The sequence below is a fragment of the Sturnus vulgaris genome, chromosome 3 (assembly GCF_052056855.1).
Source record: "Sturnus vulgaris isolate bStuVul1 chromosome 3, bStuVul1.hap1, whole genome shotgun sequence".
Taxonomy (NCBI): Eukaryota; Metazoa; Chordata; class Aves; order Passeriformes; family Sturnidae; genus Sturnus; species Sturnus vulgaris.
In genome coordinates, this window is record NC_142245.1 from 78888440 (window position 1) to 78913502 (window position 25063).

General features: G+C 42.7%; 1 protein-coding gene across 1 annotated transcript in view; it reads left to right on the forward strand.

Moving 5' to 3' along the window:
* The window catches only part of BACH2 (BACH transcriptional regulator 2), a 182799-nt gene that overhangs the window by 37667 nt on the left and 120069 nt on the right, over positions 1 to 25063 (forward strand). Inside the window, exon 2 of the mRNA XM_014881433.2 lies at positions 5043 to 5133. The gene's annotated coding sequence lies outside the window, so the exon portion shown is untranslated. The remainder of the gene's footprint in view (positions 1 to 5042; positions 5134 to 25063) is intronic.

A 25063-nucleotide genomic window follows, 5' to 3' on the forward strand; every position in this document is an offset into this window, starting at 1 on the left:
CTAGCCTTATGGTGAAGTGTTTTTCACTGTAGTTGGTTCTGCCATAATGGTTAAAGACAGAAAATGTTTAGCTTAACCCTGAGGCAGCTCAGACTTTGTGCTGGATTAATTAAAAAATAGTTCTGTGCCTTCTGTAGCAACAGTGTTTGGGAGGGGAATGGAAGAAGGAGTGCTGTGCACTGGGGAAAGGAGGGCTCATCATGCCAGCCAGGATCCCTGCTGTCTGCCTGAGATCCTGGCACTTAAGGGTAGCGTGTGTTTTCTCCCAGCTCCTGGAGCTGAATTTTGCTTGCAATGGTCTGTCTGTAAGGGAGCCATTCCACTATCCCAGTTGTTTCGTTTTGGGGTTTTTTTTAAGTTGTTTCAGCAATCCCCTTTTCCATCCTGAGGAAAAAAAAATAGCCCTTTGGAAGAGGGGCTAGGTAACTAAGTTCTGTGCTTATCCTCCATGTTATGTACTTTGTGCAAGTTAAAAGGCTTGTTCTGCCTTTCATCTTGTGTGCTGTTTTCTGCAGATATTTCCTAACTTCTCCCATGACGTTTTTGCCTGGTTCTTCAGAAGATTGTATGGACTGAAAGAGACTATTGTTTCTCCAAGAGTGCAGGCATGTGTACATGGGCTAATCTGGTTGGTACAGGATTTCAGGAGTGGGTGTTGAACTGAGGAACAGGGCTGGGATATGTGCGCCTACGAATTCTTGTGAACGGCGTGCTCTCCTACTCTGTAAATAATATCGCATTTCACTTTCTAGGTTTATCATTCATGTTTCTCCAAAAGTTGAACTTCCATACCATGAGATGTAAACAAGGAAATGACGTACGGGAAGGTTGCAAAAGTTTTGGTTAGCAGGGATTGGAAAGCTGATCTGGTTTTCAGTCCTGCACCTGGATAAGTATCAGCTACTTGATTGTGTGGAGACTCAGCATGTTTGTTTTTCACAAACATCATATGTTTAAAATTGATACTTCAATTTGAACATTGTCTTTCTAGTGTTGTCTTTATAGTGCTTTCCTTCCTCACGTTTGGTTTTTCAGTTTTGAAGTACAAGATAGGCAAACAAATACTTTTTAGCCTTATGTCTAGGAGGAGGAAGGCATTGGCAGTCGAGGTGCATTTGCCAGCTCTTGAGAAACTGCAGTCTGAACATTGCATATGCAGCAAAGTCATTCTGCAAACACTTTGGATACAAGACATCAGGTGAAATTCATTGGGTTTTTTTCCATTTCGATGATATCACCAAGGAGCAAGGAAACCCCAGTCACTGTTTTTGTTTACAACCAGCATCTTGTCAGATGAAACCTTGCCACATACTTATTTCCACTTTCGGGAACATTACCTAAAAGATGATGGTGCTTGGATAACTCCAGCTTCCTTGTGGTGACCCAGATCTCTGCTGGTGATGAGATCTCTATCTGCACTGGGCACAGAGTGGGAGCAGCAGTTGTGTTTTTGACTGCTGATCCTCGGGCATGTTCCCATACAGTATTTCCAGGCTCGTCAGCAACCTTGCAGCGCCTTGGCTATCGCTGCTGACATGCCCTTGTCTGGCGGCAAAAGGCGGGATTTTATTCCACAGTGCTTTCATGTAGGTCTTGTAAGAGGGCGTGAGGCAACTTTAGGGTGGTTTTAAATACTACTTTTAGAGTATGAGACAGCATAAAAATCCTGGTAGGTTTGTTTGGGGTTTTTTTGCAGCAACAACATAGTATAACTGACAATTTTCTGCTTCTCAACTTCGGTACAGTTTCTTTGCTTGGTCAGGAATGGTTGCTGCTTGCAAAACAGCTCCTTGGTACTAGAGGGTGCAGGCTAGGAAGACTGACACTTGCTGGTAGTTTAAGAATTTAAGGATTTATCCTGTGGTTTGTTGATGGGATTTGGAAATGCTTCTTGATGGATGCCCAGGAATTCCCAGTTGTGGATAGAACGCACTTGGCAATACTCAATTGAAGAGGATAGAGAAGAGGGTTTGTGAGGTGAGGAGGTTACAGGGGGTTCTCTGGTTTCTTTTCATCTACAGGCTGTCATACAAAGGATTTACAGCTTCACCCATAGTCTTGTGTGTTTTTAGCACTGCCAGACCAAACTGCTATGTTGGCTACCCTTGAAGGGTTTTCCCAGTGCTTCTATTGGATGCAACATGGGTCAGCTTCCTTGCTTCAGAGCCACCTCACTGTTTGCCCAAGTGGTATTTCTGAAAGTGCACGTCCTTTTCAGCATCCCCATGGTCACAGTATGGAGCACTGGAACCAGTCTGTGAAGCAATCTCTTCCTGTCCAAGACTTCTTTTGTGTTAGAGTCTTGCTGCTATAGCCAGGAATGTTTGAGACATGTTTGTGCTGACAATTTTCTGCCCTGCACTCCTGAGGATTGGATGTAGGGCAATTTGGAGGGTTCCTCACAGTGGAACTCTCTATTTACAGTCAGTGAATTCATTAGAGCCCTGAATTATTTACCTTAAAGAATTCAAGTCCTGAATTATTTACCTTTAAGGTCTGTCTTCCTGTGTTGTGCATTTGTTTGACTGTAGACCTGTGCTCTGTTATAAGCTATGAATGTCTAAGGTGTCATAATATCCAAGGAAGTTTCAGCTATTTACTGTTAATTTTATTTTTGTACACAAATACATTGCAACATTAGAACTGATTTTAAGGTCCCTTCCAACCCAAAGCATTCTATGATTCTGTAAGTTCAGAGTGACACCGATACAAAATGGATTTGTGCAGATTTTGTAAATGCATGGATGGTTTCTGAGTATGTCATCACACTCTTCTCTTTTTGCAAGTTGCCTGTCTGCTGCCAGCTGTATCTGCAAGCCCTGGGCAAACTCCCTATTCAGCATCTTGTTTTTTCCCTGCTGTCCCATATTTGGCCCAAATTTTTATTTATAGCACAGTACTCAAATCCTACTGAAGAAGTTTGTCATTTCCTCACGATGTTACTCTGTTTACCAGTGTCAGCCTTCAGGATTTGACAAATTATTAGGGAAGTCCCACTTCTCTTTACAGGAAGAGACTTAAAACAAGAGGACACAGGATCCTGAGGATGTTGCAGCCTTGCTGCTGAGATGTCTCCATACTCCATAGTGTTTCGTGCACTGGAAATACAGTTCCCTTCTGCTGTGACTGTTCATTACTTTCAGTTGAGAGAAGCCAGGTTTTCAGGTTGGTTAGGAATTCACTGTTAATGGCCGCTTGAGGGATACTGAGTTTAAATGACTGGTGCAGTGCTTCACTGGAGCTGCATGGCAGCTCTCCAAGGCACAGCTCGTCTGCCTGGACGCTGAGAAGGTGGCAGGGAGTGTCAGGGTGGCTGCCATCCTTGCTGCCAGCAGCTGTTAGACTTGTCATGCGCTCTTACCCTGAAACCCTGATGCACAGCTCAGGTACATCCCATGTGCCAAGAGTGGAGGCAGCTGCAGCAGGCAGCGCTCACCTGCCACATTTCCCTCCCTCTTCAGGGCTGAGTGCTTGAACTCATCAGCGTTCTCTCTTCAACATACCTGAGGTACACCAAAGACTTCGCAGGGAGCAAACAAATGGCATTGTCCACTGGCATCATAGAGTCTTGGATGTGATTCTTTGGCAGTGCTGCAGCTGCACAGCCACCAAGTAGCTCTCCATGTCTAACCCTAATTCTTACTCTCTCCTCATACTACCCTCCAATTTTCTGTCCCCATTAAGTGAAATTTCTTGTTTTGACATGTTTTTCCCTGCCATCCCCTGGCTCAGATCCTGGCTGCTTTGTTCTGAGCATAGATGACTCCAGGCTGCTGTAGAGAGGTCACCTGGATCAGGAGACCCTCTTTGCTTGGGAGGTGGCCCTGCCCTGGTTGGCAGCAGATGCCAGAGGCAAAGGTCACCTCTCTTCTGCTCTGCCCTGAACTAGACTGTGTTCATTGCTTCGTGTGGCATCAGGCTAAACCCAGGTTTAAACTCTGTTCCAGAGATGGCAGAATTTGGTCTTTCCCACCACTTTTTTTGGAATGTCTCAATCAAACCACTGTGACCAAAATCTTGCAGCAAAACTTTCTGTCAGTCAACCGTGTCAACAATGGACAGAGTATGGCAAATGCCTGAGCCCTGAAGTGCAGGAAGGGTATGACAGCCATATCCTCCACCCTGCGCTGTGTGACTGGGTTTAATTGTTCATGCCCTTGTGAAGGTAGGCAAGGGATCATACACACATGGTTGAGTTGCATCTCTTTAAGTGAAGGGGTTTGTTTTGTTTGCTTTCAGGGGAAGCAATGAAATACTGACACTAATGGTATTTCCAGTACTGAAAATCCAGTTTCCTTTACTTATCATGTGTCTTGTGTCCGTTCAGAGGGGTTGGGGGTGGGGGGTTGAGGTTGTGTCTTCAGCTGGATTTCTACCGTATGGGCTTTTTTCTTCCTTATTTAAATGTAGAAATGTCTTCTATGAAGTGTATTAGCAGGAGAATTTGACACTAAAGCTTAAAGCTACTAATATGGGAAGCAAGGAGTAAACACAGACACTAAAACACCCTTTTGAGAATTTTAAGTGGAGTCACTACTTAAATAATGTTGTAGGTACCGAGTATGGGGAAACTTTATGATTAAGTAATCTACTGTCAATGCAATTTTGCAAGTATTATTTTTACATAACTGCTTTGGTTATTAGTGGCATGTATTTGCTGTTGATACTGAAAGAAATTTAATTAGCTTTCTCTCCCTCTGTATTTCTGCTTTTGGTGGCACTGTCTGCTTGGCATTGGTCCCAGTGCTGCCAGGCAGGATGGCCTGGGAGGAGGGCAGGGGATCCGAGCATAGGAGAGGTGTGTTCTCCTTTGTAGCTCTACAAGTGACGGGCTGTGGTATCTCATCTGCCTCTCCAAACTGTATCTGTTGCTTCTATTTGATCAATAAGTGATTTTGGGGAAAGGACTTTTTCTTGCTTAATGTTTTTATGAGATGAGGCAGAAAATAAAAGACCTGAATATCTACTGCAAAACTGCTGTAATGCAAATAATAGATAATTGCTTGCAGTTAATCAATTTTCTCTTTTGTGTTGTTTTTCAGACAGAGCAATGAGGCAAGAGAGAAGTTTTTAAAAACAGAAAAATGTGATTGCATAAACATCGTTGTTGGCAGGAGGACTCGGTGGATTCAGGTAATAATGTGCCACCATTTTTTATTATGCTTTAAAAACTGGCCGGGTTTCAGGCTATCAGTGGCCCTTTGTCAGGGGCTGAGGAGTAGAGGAAGGGGAAAAAGTATAACAAGACCCAGTAGCTGGCTGTTAATTCATTCAGACCAGATGAGAGGGTGTAGGTGTTCCCACAGTGCTGGGGAGTGATGCTGGGGCTGCTTCCTTCTTTATGTCAGGCTATTGTATCTGAGACTGGGTTTTTTTGGTTTTTTGGGGGGTTTTTAATGGGTTTGTTTTTAACCCTAGGAGAGTCTCTCCTTCGACCTCTTACAGCTGCATGGATGTAGGCGGGGAAGCTCCATGCCTGTTTCATGGATGAAGGTCAAATGATGAGCAGTCCCTTCAGACTGCAGAACCCTGAATCTACAAATACTTCCCTTGAATTCCCCCTTTAAAGGGATTTCTGGATCAGAGCAGATCATTACCTGCTGAAAGACCCAGACCTAGATCATTATTGCTTTAGAGAGAACTACTGCTGGTCGTTTTCTGTGTGTGGATGGAGACAATTTCTCATTGCATTGTTGTAGGAAACCTGAAGTGTGGTGCCTAAGCATACTACTAATGTTTTCAACATATTATGTTAAAGTAATGGACTTTAACATATTTAGGTCCTGTTTTGTAAGAAAAGTAAATTCCTAGCTAAAATGAATCTCTTATGGTTTTAATTATTTTAATTGTTTCCCTCACTGAAGGGGAGTGCAGAATGAAGGCAGGGGGAGTTTACAGTGCTAATTGCACTCCACGTTTGTAATTGAGAGCAGATCCTATTCTCAATCTTCTTAGGCAATCCTAGTGAAGTCATCAGGCTTTTCACAAGCATATGGTTTTCCCCACGCCTGTTTGATTCTGGGATAAGGGCCTACGGTGTGCTTTTTCGTTCACTGATTTCTCATATGGAGGAAGTTTGAAAAATATGCATCATCTTTTCCAATGTAGATTCTTCATTTATAGCAACAGTTGAAGAGATTCTGCAGTATTTTATTGAGATCAACAAAGCTCATTGGCTTAGACTGAGCTGTTTCTAACTGGCAAGTGCATTTTCTTCATTAGGTGCAAGGTGAGGAAAAAAGCAGTTGTGGCTTTGCATTGCTATAGTCATGACTAAGAAGGACATTTTAAAAGGATATGAATGGGTGTGGATTTGATATTTCCTAAAGCCAGCTTCTTTTTAATATTAAATTGCCTACTCCAGGAAGCTAGTTGCTGTATCAACATTGGTATAATGACACATTATTAAAAAAATCAATATCCAGTCATAGAAACAAGTCCTGGTATAAGCAGTTGGGTGCTTACAGCTGTGATTTGTATGTATTTGCAAATGTAATGGGCTTTTTTTCCCTCGTAGCACTGGTAACTTGGATAAACACTGTATGAGTGACTCATTGCAGAGTATAAACTTACTTTAAAGGAGCAAGTATTGGATTTGCTGAATATCCTATTGCTTGCATCCCTGAATACTTACTTGCAATAGGTCATGATTAATCTTAAATTGGCCAACCTGAGGGGAAAATTACTGCTGATGTCCCATAGGTACTTCAGAAACAAACGGAATGATGGAAGTGCTTTAAAAACATAAATAGTAGTTAGAATTCATAAAATCGTAAAGCAAACATATGGTACAAGGCCTTCTAAAATATAACACTTGAAAGCTTTTTTTATCGTTTCAGAATGAGCTTGTTTAGTTATCACAGGAAAAGTAAATATTTTCATTCCTTTTTCTTCAGTGCTCTTTCATCCCATTTCTCTTTCTCTTTTTCCTTTTTTACTTCTTTTTTTTCCCGCCAGAGCGTTCTTATATTGGTGGGATGGGGGACCAAGACCTGAAGTGCATAGAAAGCCCTGCTTGAGAGCAGGAGATAAAACTGCCATTGGTCCTCCTGTTGTTAGGTACATTCTTGAAGTCCTTTTGCAGTGTCGGCACAGAGTTGATGTAATCCAAATTGAATGCTCCCTGTGCGTGTGTGTGCGCAGCGAGATGTGATGGACACTGCGGCGGCTCCTGGACCACTGAAGAGCATATTTTTTAATGTGATAGCCCAGACTTTGGTGATGAGGGATGCAGTCCCTCTGTGTGTGTGTGTGTGTGTGTGTGTACACACGTGTGTAGGGGTATGAGCTCACGGGGGGCAACACAACACAGCATCCCCACTCTTCTGGTGCACCTTTGGTGGGGTGGTCGTGGTCTCCACTTTGAGTCATCAGTGGGACAGGAAGGTGAAGTTGTTGCTGGAAAGGGGCGAAGGAGGAAGATGGGGAGCAGAGGAGTGGGGAGCCGGGTGGGGATCGGGGGCCGGGGAGGAAGAGACAGCTCCAGAGGGAAATACTCTGTGCTTTGCAGTTGCTTGTGTGGATAGAAACCAGATGGTGCGCTGGAACACCCGCTCGCTTGGGCGGCGGCGGAGCCAAACATATGGTTAATGGTTAGGAGAAAGAGCTTTTCGAGCCAGGGCTTTGCTGACTGCCTCGCATTACAGATTGTTGCAGTGTGTCATTACATTGCCAAACTAAGTGCTTAATACCCGCTGCGGGCGCTGGGCAGGCATTTTCAGGAAGGATGCAGAGGCTCCCCGGTCAGGGCGGGAGGCTGACATCACGTACGGCCCCCTGCCACACCCCCCCACGCCTCCTTTCCCCTCTGGAAACCCCGTAAATCTCCCCATTTGCAAGCCCAAATCTGCAGCAGGCAGTTTTCCTGCTCTGAGTGTCTTTAATCCATTTATTTCCAACAGCGTATGGTTGGTTTTGCCTTTTTTTGTGCCTTTTTTTTTTTTGGTCCTCAAGCAGCCGCGTTCACTGAGACTGCAGCACCACACTTACATGTCCGGCATCCGAAGTTCCTGCTCTGGGATCTTTGGGCGACACCAGACCCATGTTATCTAAGGAACTGCTGAGCTCATTCATCTCCTTTTCACGGCCCGCTTCCTTTTATTTTTAGCCAAATCCGTCAGGCCTGACAGGCGGGTAATTTGAGCCAGAGAAAGGGCAAAGCTCCAGGTCCTTTCCACAAAGCAATTCTTCTCCTCCCTCCTGGGAAGGCTCCAAACTTGGCCTGCTCCAGGCAGATGGATTTGTTGAGTCATGTGAGATCATTTACACAAAAACACAGCGAGGCAGTGAAAAGGAAAAAAAAAAAAGGGAAAGAAAAAAGAGAGAAAGGTGGGGGGGAAGGGGTGGGAGAGCGTGCACTGCCGGGGCTGCTGTGAGCGTAGGAAATGTGCTGCGAGGCAGCTAGACAGAGGAATGCAGCAGATTCATTCTTGTATAAGGTAATGTCTCGTTTACAGTACAGGGTGGAGCCAGCACGGAGGAGAAATCTCTCGAAAACAGATTACTCATTTAAAGCAAAAATTCTCCTTAAAATAAATAATAATAATAAAAAAAATAATAATAAACCCAAAACAACAACCCAACTGGCAAGCGAGCGGCGCACACGGGCGCACAACAAAGGCGGCGTTGTTGACAGCACCGGATTACAGTAGCGGTAAACTCCGGGCTGGGAGGTTGCTGGAAAATGAGTTTGCTCCGTGATGCAACTGGAGTTTGCTTTGTCTGGCCGCCAGTGAAGCGGTGCGGTGGAGACTGGGAGCCCAGCAGGGCGTGCTTTGCTCCATCCAGGGATGGTTTCGGACAGTGGGGAGGGATGGGGCGAGCGGTTCGGAATCCTGGGCAGACAGGCTGGGGGAGCAACACTAACAGCGAAAACGAGGGGGGATATGCATGGAGGGGGCCGGAGTGGGTCTCTTCTTGCTTTGGTTTTGAGCTGGTTGTGGCATCATCTTCACTGCATCAAGGAGTAAATTGCATTTATTCGGTTGAATTCGGTGAATTTTGTTTTCGTTTGCAACCTAAGCTAACCCCAGCATGTTGGGTTTTGGTTTTTTAAGTGGGTGGTAAGAGAGAACATGAAACTTGGAGCTTTTCAGATCTTGTTACATCCTAGAGAATTAGGTTGGGTTAATTTATGCAGTGTTCTAACAAGATGCATTCAAACCTTTAAATAGACTGTATTTAAGTATTGTTAATATAACTCCCAGTTACTCCAGTTTTCTTAGCAAGGCAGTATCTGAATTTTACTGTTTTGTCCCAGCAGTGATCAAAAATTAAGAACAGAAGTAGAAACTGGAACTGGAAATTGGTGGGAAATATGCAATAAAACAAGTCCAATGCAAAGTATTTCCTAAAATTCTTAGCAACAGTTGAGGAACTTGAGGGAGCATGTAAACAAGGGTTTGCATTTTAACATGACGCATTCCCCTGCTGAGTAGTATCTTCTGCATTGCTGACTCCACAGCAATGTCTGTTGAGGTGCTTTCCTCTAGGGAGGAGAGGATTTGTCTGGAGCTTGCCTCCCTCTGACTTGACCTTGTCTTTCCCGTTTTCTCCTGCTGCTTTTCTACACTTTTATCTGAAAGACGGCTGGCTTTCCCAGCCCGCTCGCTCTGCTGGGCTGCGCTGCTGAGCGCAGCACGTTCAGCGTGGGGAGAGCCTTCCCTTCTGTGCTTAGAGTTTTCCCACTTGGTGGAAACCTTTTGTCTTGTCTGTCTCTTGATGAGGGCGCCTCGTTACTTATGTAGGAGCACTTGGCAACACCCCAAGTCCCAGCTGGGGTCCTGCAGGGCACAAACCCCCCATGGGGTCCCTGACCATCAGCTGATGTCTGGTGTGAGGATCAGCAGAGGGACAGAACTATAAAGATGAGGAGTACAGCCAGGCTTGGGACTAGATGGTGCAATAAGCTGTGGCTGTAGCACAACAGCCTTTAATGAGGAATGGCAGTAGATTGCTCTGAGATCCTTGGAAAGGTCCTGGAGAAGGACAGCATTGTTATTTTTTCTGTTTGCATAGTTACTGTAACTTTCTTTCCCTTTTTCCCCAAAAACCTAATCATCCTACATTTTCTGTTGCTGCGAGCAACATTTCCTGTTGTTACCCAGAGCTGCAATTCCAGTTAAATTCTCACTTTGTAAAGCTAATCTCCCAGCAGTGGTGTGGGATTTCCAAAAGAAAAGGCATTTGTGAAGAGCCAATTTTTAAGATTTTTGTCTTAGTGGACAATTCTGCAAAACTCCTTTATAACTATTCACATTCATTATTGATTGAAAGCTCTAGCTTCATCTCTATTTATGGCACTTAGAAGACTTGCAGGTTTTTCATTCCCCTACAGAGTGCCCCAGTCCTCAATGTCTCCTTTTTCCGCTTCAAAGATGCCACATGTGTTGCTTTTTGCATCTTTACGTCAGACAACCAGCCCGACTAGGCAGGTTTCGGGAACTGTTTATGACCTGTCTATCGGGAAAATCAGCCTTACTCTTCCTTCCCCCTCTTTCACAGCCGTTCAACTTCCTCTCCTTCTTCTTAAAGTGTGTGATGCTATCAGGCCCCTAATTCTTTTATCTCACTTCTCCTATCGTTTCCATTCTTCTGTCTGTCTCATGATTAGACTAGAAATTTCTCTGCTGCTGCTGACCTCTTTCCTCCTGGCACTTACTGTGGTGCTGCCTCCTTTGGGATCTGAGGAGGGATGAGTATGGAGTTCATACGTGTTGAATCATGTCCTGTGCTTGGCATCAGTTTACAAAGGTAGAGGACATTGTCTGTGGCAATTTTTCTTTCAATTAGTAGCTTTAAACTACTAATTCTCTCCATCCTAGGTTGGAGGATGAGCAGGAGATCCCCACCAAGGCTTGGGAAGGGAGGCACTGAGAACCTCCTGCTGGGGTTGCTTAACCTTCTTATGTTGTGCCAAGGAGAGATGCGCTAGGAGAGAGGTAACCCTCTGTGTTTGATGTCACATTATCCTTTTAACGGGACAGGATAGTGATTCTCTCCCTCAGAAAACTTAGGCCAACTTTACAGTACTCTGCAGTGATATCTAAGTTATCTAGGTGATATCTAAGGTGAATGGGGCAAGCGTTCATTTCTGGGACTTAGGAAATATCCTCAACATAAATAAATCCCTAGCCTGCTTTACCCCAACAGAAAATCATAGAAGTTATAGTGTAGTGGTAGCAATTTCCTTTTTGTCACATGTTCATCCATTTCAGGCATTTCAGGGGAGAGACAAGATTAATTCTAAACAGATTAATCTAAGTTTCTGTGGAGCTTTAAATCTATGTAAATTTTTCTCATCCAGCAATGAATTGGTGCAGCAGTGAAATGCAGGACTGTTTGTAATGTATTCGAAACCTAGCTGTTTTCTGGATGCAGCCAAATCCCATTAACTGTGATTTCCCTGCTTCCTTTTTCCTCCTGTCGAGCCTTCTGGATAGCGGCTTTTCTTAACAGCTTGTTTGAAGAATCTGCTCTGAAAATCTCCCAGTGGCTTCACTCTTCTCAAAGCAAGGGAAACTCTGGGAGCAGCTTATTACCTGCTTGTCATCTAATTTCCATTTCTGTTAGAAAGTCTCCATTGGCCATAAACCAAGCAAGCTTAAACCTCTTTGCCTTCCATGTGGTCAAGCACACAGGAGGTAGAAGTTCTTTCAGAGATTAAACTTTGCAGGTTGGTTGAATGATACATCAATCTAGGCAGCACTTTGTGTATAAAATTGCCTTCTTGAATTCCCTAGGAATATCCTTAGGGAACCTCAAAAGTTGTCTGAAAGTTGCTAATGAGGATGTCCAAGCACTCTCTGACAGTGCCTTTGCAGTAGCAGGTTTTCAAGTCTGTGTTAAAAAATACCAAATTGTTTTAAGGCTTTGTTCATTTCATTAGCTTTTCACGGATAGCTTCTGTAGCATTACTAACTGCTAATGTGATCCTTTAGTTTTTTGCCTTGATTTTGTTATAAATTAAATTGGTGTCAGCAAAAGCCACTCCTGATCAGATGCTGTAGCAATATCTTTTTTTCTAACCTCTTTGCAGCCTTTGTACAATTAATAGGAACATACTGTTGCCTCTTGATAAGTTCATTCATGTTTAATAGCTATTTGTGAGCCATATTTGGCTTTTAAGTGGATGTATCACGGCTCTTGAAGCATTTTGGTGGCTAAATAGCTGGGATTAGACACTCCAGTTGCTCTTGCCAATTGTTTTCCTGTGTTCGTACTGAACTCTGTGTGTTACAAAAATATTTTTAGTTATAGCCTTGTCAGATTTGTTTAAGGAGAAGAAATGTCCCCATTTTTCAGGGAAGTTTATCTGGGAGTGAGTGGAATTATATTAATGTTTTTTTATCACTTGATCAAATTCCAAGTGCTAAGATGTAAGGCCCACTATTACTTGCAAAAGTAAGACTTGCTTTTGCAGGAATGGAGCAATTTATCTTCTGTATCTGCTTCACTAATTGCAGCCTGTAAAGACCCTAAAGAGTCCTGCTAGTCAACAATTTCCTTACTGCAACCAGTGAAAAATCAGATTTAAAATGCATTTAACTGATGCTCCGTTCCACATTTTAGTATCTCTTGATTACTGTGGTCACAGCATAAATAAATACATTTGATTGCTTACTGGATCATACAAGTGTTGGATGCCTTCCTCCCTCATCAGAATACTCCTTTTATCAAAGATAGCTGCTGTCATAGAGCCCTAAGCTGTTGATTGGGTAAAAGGGAATAGCATTCATGGGAAAATGGACCAGGACCCACAAGGTAGCTTCTTACTAGAAAGTAACAAGATTTCTATTACTTCTATTCTAAGCTTGTTGTTTTCTATTTGAATAGTTTTTCAAAATTTATGATAATATACCAAAAAATAAACTTGTTGTGCATTCTGGGAGAATGGCATAAGTAATTAACATGGGATATCTGTCTGTTTGGTTTTGAGTTGATTGCTAATTGGCTTCCACATAGTACTGTGAATGGGTTTGAAACCCCTGTGGTGGGCTTGTACTAGTCTGGACCAGCTCAGGCTCGTTGCTGCCCTTCTGCATGCTGTTCACTATGGTTAGTGGTGTCTGGAAGGATGGCAGAACTCAGATAGTTGTGATTAAAGAATTCTTCTCCTGGGTTGCACCTTTGGACACAAGCATCAATGAAGCCCTTTTTGCAGCTGGCAATGTCGTAGGCAGCAGGACTGCATGGGGAGGATGTCACTGTGCTGCTGAGGGTATGGGTGGCACAGCCAGACCTTCTCAGTTGGCATTTTGAGAGTGAGAGGTTAAAAGGACAAGGGTAAACCACGGTCTAAACCAGACTCTTGCATGTAGCAGGTCTGTTCTTGGGTGACACTCATTTGGTTGTGCAGCTCAAGTGCAGCAGGAGTTTCACCCCTGCCCACAGGCTGACAATCACACACTCAATGGGAAGTTACTTTCTGCTGGGCTTTGCCCCCTGTGTTGTCACTGAACGTAACAGAAAATTAAGGGGCAGAGGTTTGTGGGGTATCATAGCCTGTTCACCATTTAAAATAAATCTTCTGTGATTAATTCTCCATGGAGCAAAGGGAGAGAGGGGTTTGTGCACTAATCTCTGGAAAATTTTTAGTATTTAACGCTAATTTTAACCCTGAAGCATTAGTGAGTTAAGTAGAGCTCCAAGTGCTGCACTTAGCCTTCAGCAGGAAACACTGGATGGCATTGCTGAAGGAGTGGTGACAGCAGGGAGTTCCTGTATGCATGCAGTGGCACTTCTAGAAGAACTTGAGGTAGGTATTTCCAATCACAAGTGGAAATGCATGTGAGTTGGTGACACATATTTTGGTTTTCAGTACAGTAGGTGGCAGGAGAGACAAAGTGACAGCTTGGCTGGGGTGGCTGCTGGTCCACGTGCCACAGCAACAAATGACGGTCTACACTCAGTACTGTGGAATAAACATGACATTGTATTGCCAGGTGCTTTTGTGAGGTCTGTCCTCTGGTGTGATCAACACAATGCCATAACAAGATGGGAACATTGGGTACACATATTGCGATGTCCCACAATGTGCACTTGTCGTGTTTTTGTACAATGTCTTCTGGTACATGTCAGGGACTAGGGGTTTTGTGGCAGCCTACACCAGTCCCAGTTACAGCTGCTCATTGTCTTTCATTTCCCACATTGTCCTTGGCCAGGAACTTGCCCCATTCTCTCTTGTGCAGTGTTGGTGCTTATGAAGCTAACCATAATCTGCTTGTTGGGGTGAATCCAGTCAACAACAAACTAAGCTAAAGACGTGGCTGGACTTTGTGAAACTCAGCAGAAGTATCTCACCTCATGTTTGTGAAACCAGTGTTGAGGTAAAGAAGTGATAGGAAAAGGGACTGATGAATTTCAGCAATAGAGTGCACCCTTGATCAACCCTTTCAAACAGGATGGAAGACAGTGAAGTTGACACCAGCAACTTCTCTAAGCCAACAGCTGATGGACTTCAGGGCTTCTGATCTGCAGTTGCATAAAATTGCCTTAAAAGCCTGAAAAACTTTTTAAGTACATAAGAGTCTTTCCTAATGTAGAAGCAAACTGAAGAAGTGAAATTAGTGGCATTTTTCTTTTGTCTCTTAGACATATGTCTCCTTTTTTTAGGTGAAAGAGATATTCCTCATCCCATTTCAGTTAAGGTGAACAGATTGTTTCCTTTCTTATTTATGAGAGATTTGGTCTCCCAGTGCCCCCAAGGACAAAATCTGCTCTGGTGCATGTGTAACTTGAGCAATGTCAATGAGATTGTAAAACAGAGAAGGTGATTTGGCTCTGGGTTTGTAACTGGAGAAAGGAAGAGCTTTTGTCCATTGATTTATAGGGAAATTAGTATATGGCTAAAATATGCCCACCTGTTTGCTGTGCTTTTATCCCAAGGATTGTTCCCTGAAGGACTTTTGGTCCTGGTGGAAACAACTTCATTGTGCAGGCCTGCCTTAGAGCCAAAAAGAGCAGATAGTCCTTAGAGCCAAAAAGAGCAGATAGTATTTGACTAATACTTGTCAGAAGAATCTTTAGTATACATACAAGCTTCTAGTGATGACTTTAGTCCTCCTTTTATTTGTATTTGGACATAAACTTTGAATTCTGGCATACCAAAACATGCATGTATGATGGCTAAATTTTGCATCTTCATAAGATGTCAAGCCCTGTTGCTCAGCTCCATTACTTATATTCTGTTTCTGTGACCACTGGTTTTGTAAGATTGTTGTCAGTGTTTTTTCAGTAAATCAGTGCTGTTTTTTTCATTGTAGGTGGCTGAAAATTGAACTGGTGTTGAATTTGTAGAACTGTTCGTGTAACGTAGTAGCAAGGACAAGACGTCTTTTGTCTTTGCTGGAGAGCCTGACTGCCCCATAGATAGAACCTGAGCACTTCATACTGATGAAAAATGAAGGCAGGAACACAGTGATTTATTGAAGGTCATGGAGGAAACCTGCAAGGTTGAGACCTAGGTCTCTTCTACCCCACCCCAGGAAGCTGAATCCTGTGATTTCTAGTATAGTGAAGTTTACTTCCTTTTCCCCTGAGAATGTGAGACTCTTCCCACTGGAAAAATATTTGTTCTTGTCACGGCAGGTACAGACATATATTACAAATTTGGAACCAAGTTTGACTCATTGCCACAAAAAGAGGCACATTTAGAGAGTAGCTAGCTATAGCTAGAATGAAAAGGGGAAATAGTCTGAGGGGCACAAACAGCAGTTAGTAACTGCCCTGTTGTTGCTTTACATACTCAACTCTCTGAGGTGTATCTGGACCAGAGGAGGAACCTGGGCATTCATGGGTTTTAGCAGCTTTTGGACTGCTCCATCCCTTTCACCTAGGACAGGTTTTTTCTCATAGAAAAGCCATTTGTAAAGAATGGGACCTTGTTGGCCAAATTTTCCTTGAATGGGCTGGTATCTTGCAGATACTGGTATGCTGATAGAAATGATGTGGCTGCAGATAGATAATTTGTTCTGTATCCAGATTTAACTGTGGAGGGCTCTGTTTGGTGAAGAGGATCAAGAAAGTGTTCCTATTATTTTAAAGCAAAAGCTGTCTGAGGCTCATTATGAAAAGCATGCCAAGTTAAAATGCTCATTTTTTAAAATCAATTTCCGTAAGCAGCTCATAGACAGGTTTATGCTGTGCTGGAAGAAGTCTGCACTTTAATGTTGATACCTGGATTGGTGATTAGGAAAAGATTGTTAAACAACTGGAGTTTAAATACCAGTACAGCTTCATTGTAATAATTTTCCCAAAGGCACATTGGTAATTTTGCTAAATAGAGAGTTTAATAGACTTTAATAATGTGTACTTGGGAGACCCTATACACAAAGGAATAATGCATAAAACATTCATTATTGTAAACTGCTACCTTTGCATGTAGAGAGGAATCTGTTGGAAGAAAACTGTTCTATTGAGCGTGGCAATGCGTCAGAGGGTGTTAACAGACAGAAGTCATTGTCACCCCCTTACCTAATTCACCTGCTGTGATTGAAGTTGCATCATTTTACTCAACAGTGAATGAATTATTTGAGGTAGACATTAGTTTATTTTCTGAGAAGTTCTTTGAAAGCTGATGGGCCATGGTGGTTCAGAGAGCTTTGGGGTGTTTGATACGCTGATTTAGTGTCAAGAGAAGAGGTACCTGGTAGGAAACATAGCATAACCCCATTAAAAAAAATGACATAAAAACGTTAACATTGAAACAACACAAAGCAACCTTAGCAAGTGGCTCTAAGTGAGTTTAGTGTTGTATTTTGATTTGTTTTCACTGCGCTGCTGCTGGTCGTCCTGATGGAGAACAGGCGAGAAGGAAGGAGCAGATGCTTTTGGTAGTACAGTAAGGCATTTATCTCTTTTAATGAGGTAATATCATTAGTGCTGACAAAGTGCTGCAAATCCATACGTGTAATGGACTGCTGCTGTCTTTCAGTAGTGCACAGGCTGTTGTACTTCTGAGCATTTGAATCTGCTGAATCACAGGTCAGGCTTTATCTCCTGTCTGATGCTGGGTTGCATTTTTTGGTGGTTTATTTTCTTTTTGTGTTGGGATAGTTGGTTGGTTTTAACCATTTTATTTCCTGCTCTTCCCCCATTCCACCTTTGCCTTCAATGAATGGGAATTGAAGCACTCCAGGATATATGTTGGGGCAGGCAGAAGTGTATCCATTTTGTCTCTTTGTAGTGTGAGGACGTTCTCTTTAACTGGAAAGGGTGAGGTTGGTTATATCTCTTTGAGCCTGATTTCTTTTGCTTAAGATGGCTAGAGGTTTTGCGTTGGGTGTTATTTTGCTTTTTAACTTTGCCCTCTGCCTAATGGCATAATGTCAGCCTCACTAATCGTGTCAGCCAGTGACACTGATTTTCAGTAACAAAGAGCTGCAGAAAAAGGAGAGGTGGCTGTGGCACTGGACAAGGAGCAGCAGCAGTTGGAGGGAAATCTACAGGTTAGAGCCTTCCTCTGTACAAAATTTGGCACTGCAAAAGTCGTGTGCATGGCTGTATTCCACAAGTCCTAGGGAAGAAATGAGATGTGTGTCAATGGATGTGTGTCTTTTATGTCTCACTTTTCAGATGGTATGCATTACAGCACATGACTATAAATGTATGAAAATAACAAAACTTCAACCAAATAAATCTAAATTTGAAAAAGTTGGAAGGTTTTAATAATATTTCTGTTTAAAATTTCTTAATAACCTCGGAACTCCCATCAAAACCTCCACTACAAACAGGCAGCATAACCTAGACATTTGAGGTATGCTGTGTGTTTATCAGAGAGCCACAGAGTGACACTTGGGCATCTGTGCTGATTCCAGGAAGAAAGCCTGTCGGTAAAAAAGATTCATCTGAATAGATCATGCACACAAGAAAAAAAAAGTGGTTCCTCTTTCTTTTTTTTATCTGCATGCCCCTCCCATCCTGGGCTTCCCAACACCTGCTTGTGCTGAAAGAGCATAAACAGAATTGCAAGATTCCTCAGCATTAACTGTTGCTTGACAGTCCCAGCTAAACACTGCAATGTCATCCCATTATTTCCTCTTCATAGTTTTTTCTTGCTCTCTGCCACACATCCAATGAGCCTCTACAGCATCCTTAGATGGACCTGCATGATTTTTTTCTCTGCCATGAACTGAAAGTCAGTTGTGTTCACCAGAGTTGAAATTAATCCAGAGTGGGGGGTCTCTGATTGTCCACCCCTGTTATGTTACCCTCACACCGAGTAGGGGGACATGACTGAGACCCAGATAAGTCACAGCTGGTAGGTCCACATATTAGCCTGTACTGAAGTATTATAAGCCACACCACTGAGTGGAGGTTTGGGTCAAGACTGCGTAAAGCTCCATTAATAGTTGTAACTTTTATTGAATTTATTTATTTATCGCTGGAGAGATCCAAGGGTACGCTTCAGTGATGCCCAGTCAGCATTCCCCACTGCTGAACTGAAAATATCATTTTGCAAAGCAACAATCTCACTAGTGGCTTATTGCTTCCTTATGCTCCTGTTTTGAACTGGCAGAAAGGAATGGCCAACAGGTCAAGGAAAAGGTATCATCTTGGGAAAGCTTTAGGGCTTTTGGAGCTTTTAGATCTTTTTTGGTTTTACACACACGCAGATACCCCATTGCTTCTATAAATCATAATTTCTACAGCACATACCAAAGATTTTCTGTGCTATCTCGTTCCAACAGTGAAACCAGAGTTCAATTACTTCTTTTCCAAGGTTGGGATTACAAAAACTTTACACTGTTTCACCCTCCTCTCTTGCTGCAGGCACTCCAGTCCAATAAATAAATACCTGGCCGAGTTTTACTGCCCTTTACCCCTTTAACTAAAACCAAATGCCTTCTGCTTTGTTGAAGGCAAGTCATGCCTACTACTTATGTTGCTCCAGCCAGCAGTTTCTCAACCAGCTTGGCCTCTCAGGGACTGATTAATTTTTAGTGACTCTGAAACAGTTATCAAACCTTTCTGTGATTGATATATGAAAAGAAAGTAACATTGTCCAGGGCTCTTAGGGGAGAGAAAATAGCTGGTCATACCCTTTCCCAAGACTACAGATGACCCAACTTTGCTCTCATTTCCCCAATAAAACTGGGGTGAAAGTGTTGTCATGGAGGGCAAAAGGATAGGATGGAAAGGTTTGACAAATAAAAGGTGATAGTGTGACAGGCTTCTGTATTCAGATTATCTACTCATTTTTTTGATTTTCTCTCTTGTGGCCAGTTTATTAAAAATATTTTAACACTTGGCACCACTTCTCAAGAGGAGAAAGTGCAGGTCTGCTCGTCACTACTGTTTCAGGGCAAATTTAGAGGTGATGCAGCCACAGGGTTGGTTGCTTGTCAGGCTTGATGCTTATTTCTTATAGGAAATACAGGACAAAGCCCTGACGATGAAGGGCTGCTTGTCAGCAATTGCAGCACTGGTGGGCCAAAGTGTGTTTGCCTGGCTTTCCTGGGTGGTCGACTGGCTCGTATGCAGCACATGGAAATAGATCTTTTGGAATGTGAAACCATGCCTTCTGCATTTCTCCCACAAGTATTTTATAGTTTTGACTGGCATGTGCAAAGGAAATGGAGAATAATAGAAGAAAAAACTTCTCTAACCCTTCTGTGTTATAACCCTTCAGCTGTGCTTCCTTTCCATACCAAGGTTTTGCATTTAAAGTAAAAAGACCAGTCTTATGTTGTTGCAAAAGTCTTTTTTGAAAGTTTAGTGAAGAGTTCTTTTTGGTAAATGAGTAAAGAGGAGTTGGATTTTTTTTCCTCCTGAAACTTACCTCCAGTTTAGATGATGGATATGCCCAGAGAAATGGAATCTGATTCCAGGTTTTGCAGAAATAGGTTGTGAAGGGACTTTGAGTGTTTGGAGATTTTTGTGTGTGTGTTCTTTCCTTTTTAGTAAAGATGTTACAAACCAGTAAGTATCCAGGTTTTTGTAAGTCTTCTATATGAGGAGGAGGATGCTCTCTCAGTGTGGCTGCCATCTGCTTACTAGCTCTGTGGTCATGGCTCTCAACAGTTGGTGTAATGTAGAAGCAGCATGTCTTTTAGACAGGTCCTTGCCAGCAGGACTTCTTTCTCCCTCAGGTTCAGCTGAAGAGTGTGGAAAAGACAGCCCGCAGATGTGGAAGTTGTCTTTTCAGAGTCCATGGAAGATCCAGCTTTGGCCCGACTGCAAATCAGCCATTTAAGGCTGAGGATCTTCTGTACTGCCAGAGAAGCTGCCTCTCTGTAACAAACAAAAGAATCTTTGCCTTGGAAGTGAGAGTTTAAAAATACACAGTCATGCAGAAGGGGCACTGTAGCAGTACATATGTTAAAGCAGTAGTGAAAGAGTATGGGGGGTGAATGAGCATGTGCAAGTCAAATAGAAATGCTTGCTTTTCCCCCACTTCTGCCTTTTGAGGTAGCTTTGTTCTCTGAGGACATGGTCCTGGTTTTGTGAGGAATGCCTGAGGGCTCAAGTCACTTAGCTTATGAGCTTTGCAAATCTAGGTTGTTTGCAAAGTGCCTTGCAGTTCTCTGGTGGGAATATATAAAAAGTATACACGTAAAAAGTACCCCTGCCTTTGCAGTGGCTTTCAGATTAAAGATCTGCTTTGTTAACTCGGTGGCTCCTTAGTCTGCTTTGTCAGCACTGAGCATGCACTGAGATGCTTCCCAGTGGCTTACAGCTCTTGGTTTCATCTAGCAAGAGCAATCTATAATCCAGGGGTGTACAGGTAAGTGAGCTCTTGAGAGGTTTGTGGAAAAGTAACGATGCATTCAGCATGGTACTTGGAGAAGGTGAATATTCTGACAGTTTCCCATTGTGTCACATTATTCTGCTTTTAAAATTGTGCCTTCCAGTTATCCTCTCAGTAGAACAAGGCAGTTCTCTTAGGCTCTTGGAGGAGCCCAAGAAGTGTACACTTAATTGCTTTATGAATGATGTGAAGTCTTGGAATACAATCTAGCCATTGCTCATTAACTAGCTGAACCTATTAAACCTGGACAGCAAGGACTGAGGCGTCCGCCCTTGATTGCAGGCAGCTAATGGAGCTGCGGGGGCAAGCTGTGACTGCAGAGTGGAATTGGCAGTAGACTCCCAGCAACCTTCCCTGTTTTCAACTTGTCCTACACTCCATTTAGACTTCTGGCTTTGAGACAGATGATTTCAGAGCAGGGGGGAAGGTGGAGCGTGGAAAACATTGTCTTCCCAGCTGTGATCAGAAGTTAAAAATGAACCAGAATTCGAATGGCACTGGTAATGTGACATTCAAACCTGCAGAAGCAGAGGGATTTGTCTTCTGGCCGTGGTTGGCTTTAATTATTGTTGATACTCATGCAGATGGTTCCATTACACAACACTAAAGAAAAAAAGAATTGCCCAAACAATATGACTTGGCATCTCCTTGGTGTTTTTTAGCTCTGAGGGAATCAGCTGGTCTTACAAAGGCCATATAGACGTGGTTTAGAACCCATGAAGCACATCCTGTCTTGCAAAAGAGCACTTTCTTGCATCTTCACACCACTCTAACAGCACAGGAAAAACCAAAAATCAATAAATGTTGAGATTTTGGTGGAGTTTTTTTGTAGTAGCTTGAAATAAAATGAAGATAATTGGGATTTGCTCAGGAAACTTGAAGTGTTTAACCTTTTAAACAGAAAAGTGTTTAACCTTTTAAACATCTCCTCAACTGGAGATGGATACAGTCCTGGCTATGTAGTGTTTATACCTCTAGAGCTTACTCTTGGCACTGTTCCAGAGCATTGTTTCAGATGAGCTTGTGCTGCTGTCGGAATCACCAGGATCTCATCCTTCAGCACTCACATGCCTCCCATCCAGTTGTACTTTGTGCCCAGCCTTATTTACCTTGTGGGTTTTGCCAAGATCACAGCTTGGTGGTGTGGCTTCGGGCCCAGTCAGACCATCTGTCAAGAAGGGGAGGAGAAGGTAGTGGTTTTGACATGTCGCTTGAAGAAGCACATGTCCAAATGTGCTTTGAAATCTTCGGTCTACTTGCTTGTTCAATACGTTCAAGGTGCTGTGTATTACAGAATATTTTTCCGTTGTGCTGCCTTACTTTCCCTGTTGTGGAGAGATCATTTCCTTTCTAGTCTGGATTCGTACATTTTGTTTGTGCTGCTGGCAGATCCTATCAACACCCACTTTTCACTGGTATTTAAACTTTAAAAGATAAAATAAAAATCTTTGGTGTCATGGAACACTGACTTGCTTGTAAAATAGTTCTATATACCAGAGATGCTATTTAAAAATATTGTAGGAGTCTAGTAATACATTAGCATTTTATGCATTTCACTCTGAGCAGTCCCAAAGTGCTCAAACTGTAGTGCACACATGCAGCCTGGGGAGATGCAGTTCCCAGGACAGGGGCTGTAAACGAGCCCCTGCATTTCCTGATGGAGGGATGGGTGCAAGCAGCTTCAAGCAAAGCAGCCAGAATAAGCTGCCTTCTGGAGGAAAATGCCATGTCTAGGTGTACAACTCCCAGGAGTGGTTGTGTCCCTGTGTTTGTACAAAACACGTTTCTCTGCGTCATCCTAGGTATCCTTCAGCCCATTTTATATTTGTGTCCCTTAGAAACCAATGTGTGAGTTGATCTCACATTAGCTATTCTAGACATAACTTAGCAGAGGAGAGATGTAGAGCTGTAGTGTGAGGACAGAAAAAAAATATTTTCACATTATTTTGAGACAGCAGTTACATCATTCTGGGAAATTCAGCCTTGCAGAAGCTAATAAAAACTAAAATTCAAGCTCTTATAAAGTTAAGCAGAACTAATACCACAGTGTGTTTTCTGGTTATCATTTCAAAACCTCTGTGACATTTTCTCTGAATGTTCCCATACAGGCGCAGTTATTCACGTGTGAGAATCTCAGGAGCAGCTGGGTGGGGGGGAACTGCAACCTCACTGTGTAAGAGAGCTCCATCTTCCAAAAAGAATTACATTGTGGCCAGCTGTGATGTCACAGTTCAGGGTTGAGTGAGTTCTCAGTAGCCACAGTCTGATGTTTCTAACCTAACAGCATAGCAGCCTGTGTTCTTTTCTCACTCTTTAAAGAAAATGAACCAATTAATTATTTCAGTTTTAAAGTACATCTTGTCTAAAACAGATTTATTTTATTTTCATTTGACATGACTCTGTTAGGCAGAAAGAACCTTTCAATATATTCAGTTGGGAAGTAATTAATCTTGGGAGTGTGAGATGGATTATAATCCTAATGTCATTTTACCATTACTAAAACAGGCTAATTTTGTCCTTTGCTAATCCATGTAAATCCCTTTGATTTAACAGTGTAGTATGGATGAAAATAAGAAATGCTGTAGCCTGTATTTTGGGATCTCCTTGCTTACAGTGTAAAAGCTTACAGAGCACATTGTTTGATGAAGCAGCCCTCCCTCTTGTATGCTAGAACACCACTACCAAGTGCTGGCACAAGAGAGAGCATCACCTGCAGCTGTTTCTTTTTTCAGATGTAGCAGGTGAAGCACGAACCCCGTCATTTCTCTAGATTCAGCAGAATATATGTATGTGCAATTTGTCAGGATGTTTATAGCAAAAAGGCTAAGAGCAGAAAATATTTCTAGGGATAGTGAAACCTGCTTTAAAAGAAATGAGAGGCTTTAAAAGCTTATACAAATCTTGAAAAACACAAAAGGGCTGGACTGAACATTGCCATTTCAGTCAAATTTAGAACCGCCACCTACTTAAAGAAGAACACATTTAGGTCAGTGTTTTGTGCTTGGCAAAGTCATCTCCCTAATCTCCTTCAGAGCATCTCTGACTGTGATTTAGGTGTAGGGGGGAGGGGAATGCTTCCAGGCTGAGACTTGTAGCTAAATTGTCATACCAAGTTAATCTGTTGATTACCACTGAAGTGGTGTAGATGGATAGGTGCTGAATTCCGAAACCTGCTATTCACTGTATACTTAGGTGCAGTTATTCATTTGGAAGCATTCAGCCAAGGTATCTAAAACCTTCTGGGTTTTAAACCATTTGCCCAAACCACAGCAGCAAATTCTAGTTGCCTGGGTTGATCTTGCTTTGTTTGTGTGTTTCAGCAAGATTCAGAGAGGTTGTGTCAGTTGATATATATGCAGTTTCTTGCATTTGTCAAGTAAGTGGAGCAGAAATACGGTTTCCTCCTTTCTCCACCCTTCCCTTCATTTAATGAAATGGGAAATGTTGAAGCTACTGGAAACCTTGATGTGACATTTCTGAATGCAGTGATGCTGTCTTTTAGATTTGGGTCCTGTAAGCAAGTTGCACACGTGAGGAGCTCCTGTATTGCTGGTCTTCAGTGCTGTTGTTTTATGAAGTTGATAAGGAATAAGTGATCGGACTAATATATATTTTAAAAGAGATGATGAAAAGTGTTTTCTTGGCAGATAATATTAGTGGTAGAGGTGTTGGTAAATCTCTCCATTACTATAAAGGATCCTGATTTTGAGTCTGCTGACAGAGGGATTATTATCTCCATTGGGATAATGGGAGATGGCATTGCTATTTAGGATATCTTTAACCAGGCATCTTGAGAGCAGAGGCTCCAAGACGACTGTAGCTGGTGCAGCTGTGATTGCAGTGTGAACGTGGGCGTCTCGTAAGTGAGATGAGTCTCCTGGGAATTAACGTTGGCGCTCTGTCTTCCATGAAAGCCCCTTGTGCTCACCCACGTTGATATGTATGGCTGTCACCTACCTGCTGATGAACAACGAAACAAAAATGTTCTGCAAGGAAGTCTTCCCTTGGCATTCTTCCCCCAAGTATTTCTTCTTCTGTCTGCTCAACAGGTGCTAAAATGGAAGACGAGAGTTACAGAAGTGGAGGAGTTTAACTAAGGTGAAGGTGGCCCTGTGTGCTCCCTGGGGTTCCCACGTATCTCAGAGTTCTTGCTTTTGGGAACAGGGACTGGAGCTCATTCCTGTTTGAGCTGATGCTTCAGTTCTTGCCTTTCCATGTCTGCACTTAATAAAATCAAAAGCTGAGAACAAACCCAATCTCAATGGGTTTGACAGCAGCTCAGCTTATCTACAGATAGTATTAAAATATGCTCCA